Raw genomic sequence first — 9,445 nt, 5'->3', positions numbered from 1 at the left:
CCTGCCTCTGCCTCCCAAGTGCTGGGATTAAAGGCGTGCACCACCACCGCCCGGCAGTTATACATTTTCATGACAGCAGAAAAGGAATGGATTTCCAAACAAAAGTTGCTTTCGATTTTTCTCTATTACAACCCTGAGATGAACATTTTATAACCAAATCCTTATTTTAGGATACATTTCTAAGACAGCAAACTACCAGGTCCAAAGGCATCTCTCACAATGATTGGTACTGCCATACACAAGGCACAGGAGCCTTCTTCTGGCTTTCATTTGCTTGTTGTATTATGATCAGGGAAAATGATTTCAGTCACATCTGTCTTGTTTGAATTACTAACCAATGCTTTATTTTATTTTATTTTTGATACAGTCTCATGTAGTGCAGGCTGACTCACAACTCACTATATAGCAGAGGATGACCTTGAATGTAGGTTCCTTTGCCACCACCTCCAGAGTGCCGGGATTGCAGACTGGGGCCAACCTGTCCAGTTTTATGCAATGCAGAAAACAGAACCAGGGCTTGGTCCATGTTAAGCAAACCCATGAACTGGGCTTCAGCCCCAGGCATAAATATGTTTTCCCATAGTGTTACACATTTGAATCTCCTTTTGAATTTGCTGTGCACTTCCTTTCAGAGGTGGCTCGTGCTCCTTGAGGCTGTTTATATAGAAACTGTGGGGTAGAGAAGAGATGGGACCATACTTCCTGGAGGCCCTTCATCTCTCAGGAAGGCAGGTCCTGAGAGGAGCTGGCTGGAAGCGCGTCTTTCACTGAGCTGGCTGGCTGCTCTCTTTCCTGGTGTTCTCCAGGCTTCTACGTGCCTCTCTGACCAATGTCCGGATAGGCCCTTGTGGCTCCAGGCCAGGTCCTCCACTGTCTTGTGCCTGCCTCTGTTGCTTCCAGGCTGCCCTTTCTCACCTCTGAGGCTCCACGTTGGATGAGGACAGCAGAGCCATGTACCCAGTGCTGGAGGGACACACTGTGGCCAGGGAAGGGAGGAGGAAAGAAAGCAAGCGAGGTCGAGGGACAGGGCAATCTTTGTCGCAGTGTGTGAGCAGACAGCTTCCCCTCCTTGTCTGCTACAGTCCCTTACACATCCTATCCCTCATCTTAGACTGCAGTGGGGCTGGATTAGACCATCTAGTCTCCCCTATGACTTTCAGTTTCTCACGAATGGGGAATAGGCTAGAACTCCTCCTCCTGCCAAATACAACAAACAGCTTCCTGTACCCCCTGAACCCATCTTCTGTTAGGAAGACTGGGCCAAAGGTGAACCACAATCAGAGACCAAGCCCATACATGAGAATGAATCAGGAGCTAGAGGCAGCAGAAGGGACTCATATCATACAACCCATCTCCCCTGACAGCTGCAGGAGACAATTTCTTGCCTGCACAGTATTGAGCAGAGTCTCACTATCCTGGAAAGCAAAGGCAGAAAATAAATGGCAGTGGTTGCTAGAACCAAGAGCTACAGTTTTGCTTTAGGTGGAGGGAAAGCCTTGGGCCACCATGCATGGTGAGAAGCCAGTAGAGGACTAACCTCCCACTAGCTTGCCCGGGTCTTAACCATAGCCTTTCCTTCCATGCCAACCCCCCAGAGCTGGGTGAGTAGTCAGGGGGTGGGGGAAGGACAACAGTTCATGTGAAGAGCTGTTTTGTTTCCATCCACGAGAAGAGAAGAGAAGAGCCCAGGCTCTGAGTCACCACTGGTGGACTTTTGATGCCCTCCTGCCTACTCATCTGTGGGGTTCCCCATTGTACAGGCGGAGAAATCCACAGGTGTAAGGGTAAGTACCCCTAAACCCAAAATCTGGACCAGTCTAAAAAGAAAGACATGTAAATACACAAATGACTACTTAGAACAGAGTTCCAATGTCCCCTTTCCTGAGTACACTTACTTTTAGACCTCATGGAAAGGAAAGTGTGTGTGTGTGTGTGTGTGTGTGTGTGTGTGTGTGTGTTGGGGTGGTGATGGTGAAGATAAGAAAGACAGGCCCACAAGGAAGTCTCAGTAAACAGACAGATTTTCCTTCTATTTCTTCCCATCGCCACACAGACATCAACTAACCTTGGGGAGGTGGAGTCACCTATTCCCCAATTTAGACAGTGCCTTTAACCTAAATCTTTTGCTGGGCCAGTGTGGGTAAGGGCTCCCCAGAGGACCAGGGTTTCCCTCCCATAAAGCCATCACCCCAACTGTCCAGACCTTCCCCACCCCAGTTCTGTCACCTTCCGGATGATAGGTAAAGCAGCTGCTCCTCCTCTTCCTCCTCGAAGCCAGGGGCAGAGGGCAACAGTTCTTCAACTGGCAGCTTTAGCTGGGTCAGGACATAAAGCTTGCCACTGAAGAACTACTGCGGCTCAGCCAGGTGAGGGTGTGGGAGGCACAGGTTCCTAAAGGGACAGGGAGGAAAAAAAAAAAAAAAAAAAAAAACGAGAAAGCTGGGTGACAGGGCTAGTGACCCACTGGACATCCAAACCTAACTTTAGCTGACTTTCAGTACCTTCTACTGAGGGGTTCGTGAGTAAGAAGCAAGAGGCTTCTAAACGCACTTGCCTTGTGCCCCTTTACAGACTAGGAGCTGGCAACTCTTGGCAACCTGCTAAGGAATCCAGCACCTTCGGCATTCAAAGGGCAGGGTGTAGAACCCAGGTCCCATGTTAAAAAAAAATTGTACTTCAGAAATATAAACTCTGTGATCAACTCAAATGACTTGTTCTTAGGGAATTCAGCTGCAAGGAGGGTTTGTGGAGGGTTAGGAAGGGGAGGGGGACTAGAGGTTGGAAGGTCAGCAGGAGCTCTCAGGAGTAGGAGGGAGAGGACAGCTGACCAAAGGCAGGAGGGGAGGGAGGTATTGGTAGGGTGGCTGGGCAGCTTCCTCGGGACTAGAGATGCCAGGCATTCCGCTTGCACATTCCGGGTACATCTGGTATGAATTCCAGGCTGTCTGCCGGCCCCTCCACGTCTGAACTTTGTTCCAAGTTCCAAGCCCCGCCCCCACAGTTCCAACGCATGAATCAGCAGGAAAAGCTGGGGGCCCTGCAGCATGGCCCAGGGAGGGGGCTGGGGGCGTGGCAGGCTAGAGGGCTGGGAGCCGGAGAGGGTGGTTCTGCACAGTCAGTCCAAGGACATGGCCACTGCCAGATAGAAGGGCCAAGGAGATTTTGCCTTGGGATTTCTATTTTCAGAGAGTGGAAAGATTACGGTAGGGTGGGCGACTTTCAAATTCCAAAAGCCTCTTGGGAAGTATAAACTTTGTCGTATCTTCCTTCTTCTAGGTAATCGGTCTCTGTCCACTTCTCTCTGACCAGGATAGCTCTGTTCAGGCCACGGGGTTCATTGGCTGCTGAGAGTTTGTGCCAAGCAGGTGCCCTCGGCTGCGGGGCGGGGTGGGCCCAGGGCACTGACCCTCTGACCAGCTGCTCCATCAACCCTCTGGCACCATGACAGCTTCTAGCCTACTCTGACAGCCAGGATGACAGGCCAAATGAGTTGGAGGCTGAAACTAGGGCCAGAGGGAGGTGGGAACGTTAGCCTAACCGGAGGCCGTGGGGAGGGGCCAAGAGTTGGCCAGGAGGTGGGGAGAGAGGGAGCCCAACGATGACTAACCCAGGCGCCCCACCCAGCCAGCGGGCTTCCCAGGCGGTCAGGCCAAGCCGGGGCTAGGGGCCTCTCTACCGGACATACTGGGGGGAGGTGCAAAGGTGACCTTCTCTCTGTCCAAGACAGCCAGTTAGGCTGGGAGGGGGGGTGCGGGTAGAGTTTCCAGGCACTCCTCCTGTCCGCCCCCCCAACCTCCGCCCAACCCGCGGTGAAACCCTAACCTTTGGGTTGCATAAGGCCTCCGCACCGCCGCCCCCTACTCCTTTCCCCTCCCCCCTTACATAACATCCCCAGGAGGGAACGAGAGGAGGGGCCGGACCGCCCAGCGACCCCTTCCCTGCCAGGGACTTGAACTGGCCCTGACCCAGTCAGCGCCGGTAGAGGCAGTGCACCTCCGCACCACTCGCTCGTCCAGATCCTCCCTAGGCTAAATGGTCAGCTCCCGCATCCTCAAACCAAAGGGCGTCGAGGTTAGACGCCCCCGGCCCACCGGCCTCTCATATTCCTCCCCAGTTACTTCTCCAAACCTTCTGCCACGACTCCTGTCCGGGACTCTCTCCTTAAACGTCCAGACACACTACTCGGGAGAGTCTAGGCTCCTCTCCCAAGAGCGCCCCTGTCCCCGCCGCCCCCTCTCCCCTCCCCCAGAAGGGCAGGGTGTGGCCGTCAGGACCCTACTTTCCCCATCACCCGGTTACCGCGGTTCCCCCCGGAATGACCGGGTCCCCAGATCACACCCACCTGATGCTGGGTGCGGGGGTTGCTGAGGACAGAGGAGCAAAATCACAGCGACCTGTCCGCACGGCCGACCGCTCTGTCTCTTCCCAGCGCCCAGCACACACCGGCTCCAGTCTCCGATCAGCTGGCGGCGTCGTGACGCACGAGCTGCGAATGCACCACCCAGGGCCAATCACCGCCCATTGCTGGGCAACGTGACCACACCCACTCGGGGGCGCCAGCACCTCTGCTTGCTCCCGCCCATTCAGGCGTCTGGGCTCTGATTGGCAAGGAGGCCACCCCCTTGCCTGGAGGAGCTGCTTTAAGCCACGCCTACCAACTAAACAACTGGCCAATAGCTGAAAAGGTGTGGCTAACCCTCGGCCTAGGCAACTTGCTTAGACCAGTTTTACGTCAAACTACAGTTTAAAGAGCAGAAGGAAGTATAGGCGTGTGTTTTTGCAGTGCATCCCGGTCAATGAAGTTCTTACAGTGACACTCAGCTTCCCATAATGCAGCGCGCTCTGTGAGTTGGCATTTTTAAACTGATCTCTGAATCGGTCGCGGGGAAGTCCTTAAAGGGCTACAGCCCCTCCTTCTTGGAACTTCTTTTAGACAGCCTCAAAACTGATTCACCGGCCTTCACAGGAGGCCTAAGCTAAGCGAAGGTGGAACACGCGAAGCAACAAGAGTGAGTAGAACTGAAGATGGAAGCCAGCCACCGATGCAGCAGAACTCCCGAAGTCTTTTTTTTTTTTTTTCCCCACAAATAGGACTTTTTTTTAGGGTATAGGGACCGCTGTCACTCGCACAGCCCCAGCCTTCACTGGAGAGCTAGCCCGAGGTCTTCGGGGTATAGGGACAAATGTCACCCGCACAGGCCCAATCTTCACTAGAGATCTAGTCCATCCCTCGTGGGTTTAGTGAAATCTTTTCTAGTAAACGTCTCGTCTTAGTGGCCGAAGAGCCCACTGTCTCTCAAGGGGCACCTTCTTAACAAAGGATTCATATCATAGCCCTCACTTTTAGAGAGGAAGCGTCTTTTCAAAAATTAGGGAAAGATCTTTACCAAAGTACTACCATCCAGAAATCCCATTCTAAGATTAACACCCATTCAGTCCCGCCCTCCGAAACGCTTCTCTGACTCAGGCCTACTTAGGGAAGTGATTTCAAAGGTGGAGACCAATGAAGAGGCGGCTCCTTCCCTAGGGGCCAATCAGAGTCTGAAAGGCGGGGGATGGGCAGAAACCGAAATGAACCCAATGACTTGGCAAAAGCTGCTGAATTGCTTATTTAAAGGGACAAGTCTGGGACCACCTCATCACTCCCTCCCCACCCCACCCCACCCCCAAAGAGAAACTTGTGCCCTGGGGTTCTTGACTTTTGCGTCATCTCTAAGTTAACGGTGAGGGCATCCGAGCCGAAGAAATGAGAGGGATGCCTGAGATGATAGCCGCGTTGGGAGAATTAACTATGGGCTCCACTAAGGTGACTGCTAAGCTTCCTTTAAGGAGACTTCCTGCCTTCCGCCCCAGTAACAGCTGATTGTTCTACCCAGGGGACGGATCAGCCCTAACCACATCCTCCTTCTTGAGCGTCCTTCTCCATCTCCTTTCTGCCCTCCCCCCCCTCAACTCCAGCCATGGGTGGTAATGGAACCCCAACCATAGGGGGTAAAATGTATGCTTTTTCATGATCTTTTCTCCATCATTCCAAGAGTGATGCCTCTCCCCAACATCTGTCCCTTACTTATTCAGAGTTCTGAGGAGATTGGAACGGGAGAGATTTCCTGTCACCACAGTCAGTTTAGTGGGGAGGCCACTACTGGGGAGCCAGTTCTGGTAGCCAGTTGAGTGTGGGTGCTCCAGAGGCTCCTGGGGATGATGCAGGGAAACTGAGCTCAAGCCCAACAAGGGAAGGCTGTGGAAGATAAGCCTAGTGGGTCAGAATCCAGTCTCCCAGCTCTTTGCTGCTTCAGTTGCTCCCTCCCTTCCTAGGTCAGCTGATTGATGGGGTCCTCCTGCCTTTACCTACTCACCCCACTTCTAACTTCTCAGATGCCACTTATCTTTGACTTTTAACCCACTCCTGGGAAGACCCAGGTAAATATGTTGCCCCAGCTCTGAGCTGGAGTCAGGGTCACTCCAGGACAAACTTAGTGTGAAGTCCCAGGACTGTCTTGGCAGAGTTGGGGGAAATTGAGCAGGGCTCTGGCCAAGCTTGGAAGAAAGAAAAGTTTCAACAAGCTGCCCTATTCTCCATTATCCCTAGCATAGGAGCCCCATTCCCTCCTCACTTGAGGCCTTTGTGGTGGCCCTTCTGATTTTATTCCACTCTCTAACCTCCTCCCACCCACCTCAAGGCCAACTGACAGGGTTTCAGCGGGGGATTTCTCAACCTTAGCACTGTTGATGTTTTGATCGAGAGAATTTATGTACATGGCTGCCCTGTTCATAGTAGGAAGGTTAGTACCACCCTGGCCTCTACCCTAGGTTCCAGGAGCACATGATCCCAATGATGACTACCAGAAGTGTCCCCAGATATCCCCTGGGGAGTCCAAATCCACCCTAGTTGTGAACCACTGAATTAGCCAAACAGATCCCAGTTCCAGTGCTGACTGGCAGTGAGCTTAGGAATGGTGTTTTCTTCATCTACAAAACAGTGGAGATAATGAATTTGTGGTTTCTGGTAGGGGGTTAAGAAGAAACTTCTTGAAACCACTTAGCACAGTAGAAATCCAGCAGACCCACAGTTGGCACACTTGCTGTCAGCTTCTTTCTTGCTGACCTCACTTGGCACGGGCTGGTGGCCCACAGGCAGCTGCCGTTTTCCTCAGTGCCTAGCCAAAATGGGGACTTCTGGAAACACAATACTGAAGTAGGCGAAGGGAAGTGACTAACGTCCCGCCCCAGATTCTGCAAACCCCATGGGTGCTTATGCAGGGATTCTGTAGATGAGAGCTGGGTGAGAGAGAGGGAAGGGGGAGAGCAGCCACAGAGAATTATTTTAATTGCCACCATTATTATTCACGGGAAGCACATCCTTTGCCACTGAGTTATAGTCATGTGCACCCAAGGCCTTACTTTTTCTAGATGGGCCTTGAGTTCTACCACCACCACCACCACCACCACCACTACCACCACCACCACCACCCAGGACACTTAACACAAGTGCAGGCTCCAAGGTCTCATTCCATACTAAGTCAGAAATACACCTTTAAAGTTTGAAAATCCTTTCTTAGGGGTTGGAGCTGGGGAAGTTAGTTCAGTGGGAGAATACTTGCCCAGTTGATACACGCAAAGTCCTTGGCCCCCAAGATAACAAAGCCCAGAAGTTTCTTAAAGTTCAGGTGGAGGAAGGCGCAGTGCCTTAGAAATTTCTGAGCCAGGTTCCAGCCTTGAAAGGACATCTCTTAGAGTTGAGAGAACAAGAGGTAAACTGAAATACATTCAAGATCACCAGTGTAGTATACAGCCAGCACCACTAGAGGGCAGGGAATACAGACAGAGGGGGGGAAAATAGTTTTTGATCAGGTCAGAATGTAAATTTTAGATAAACTGAGGCCAGAGCCAAGAGCAGGCCAATCCAATTCTGTTGGTAACAAGATCATCCCAGTGGGCTTCATGGGAGATGGTGATAAGGCATGCCTGAAACTAGGGCACTTGAGGGACGGGAGCCCAGAAGATCTTGAATTCAAGACACACCTTGGATACATATTAAGATTCTAATTTTTAAAAAAAGATGCTCCCCTGGGTTCCACCCCCTACTTCCAAGGTATGCGTGGGAGTAAGCAAAAACTAAGCAAAATCTCCATGTCCTTTGGTTTCAGGAGCTCTTCCTGACACGAAGATGGGGAATTGTCTTGGGCCATCTTGTTTCTCAGTTGAAAGGCAGTAATGTCCAAGTACAGGGATTCTTTAATTATTTAATTAAAATGTTTTAGTTAATTAATCAATTTAAAGAGAATGCAAGCTTGCTTTCATGTATTCTCTCTCTTTCCCTCTCACTCTGAGACAAGGTCTCACTTCGTTCACTCTGGCTAGCCTGGAGCCTTCTATGTAGGTCAGGTTAACCTGGGACAAAGATTCTCCTGCCTCTGCCTCTCTAGGGTTGTGATTAAAGGCAAGTGCCACCATGCCTGGCTTTCTCTTTTGAAAGAATTGTTTTATGTGCATTAATATTTTGACTGCAAATGTGTATGTGCGCCATGTGAGTGCCTAGGGCCCACAGAGAAGGTACCAGGTCCCCTGAAACTAGAGTTACAGATGATTGTGAGCCACCCAGTATAGGTGCTTGGAGCCAAAGACAGCTGTAAGAGCAGCTGGCACTCTCAACAACTGGGTCATCTTTCCAGTCCCTGACTTATTTATTTTTGTATTGTGAAGCAATAATTGTCCCCATTAACTTCACTTTATTTTATTTTTAGATTTTTAAAAAAGATTTGTTTATTTTATTTATTTATTTATTTATTTTCAAGACAGGATTTCTCTGTATAGCCCCGGCTGTCCTGGAAGTCACTCTGTAGACCAGGCTGGCCTCGAACTCAGAAATCTGCCTGCCTCTGCCTCCCAAGTTCTGGGATTAAAGGCGTGTGCCACTATGCCTGGCAGATTTGTTTATTTTTATTTTATGAGCATGGGTGTTTTGCCTGCATATGTGTCTGTCTATGTGGGTGCTGTGTGCAGTGTCCATGGATGCCAGAAGAGGGCGTCATATCACCTTGAAACTGGAGTTATAGACCATTGCTAGACATCATATAGTGCTGGTAATTGAAGTGTCCCTCTGAAGCCCTCCCTCAGTGCTCTTAGTCACTGAGCCATCTGTCCCTTTAACTTCACAGCGACATAACAGCATGCTTGGAAGGGAAGGGACACAGGGAGAGCTTCAAGGCCCTTCCCGCTGCAGTGATTTATTGGGGGTCTCATGTGGCTAGTGTGGCTCTCCCTGAGTGTCTGTGGAGTGGCATTAGAGCCCTTAAGAGTGGGAGAGGTGGCTGGGTGGTGGTGGCGCACACCTTTAATCCCAGCACTTGGGAGGCAGAGACAGGAGGATTTCTGAGTTCGAGGCCAGCCTGGTCTACAGAGTGAGTTCCAGGACAGCCAGGGCTACACAGAGAAACCCTGTCTC

Source organism: Mus pahari, chromosome 14, assembly GCF_900095145.1.
Source record: "Mus pahari chromosome 14, PAHARI_EIJ_v1.1, whole genome shotgun sequence".
Classification (NCBI taxonomy): Eukaryota; Metazoa; Chordata; class Mammalia; order Rodentia; family Muridae; genus Mus; species Mus pahari.
The sequence above is the reverse complement of the archived record's forward strand: the minus strand, read 5'-3'. Positions refer to the sequence as shown.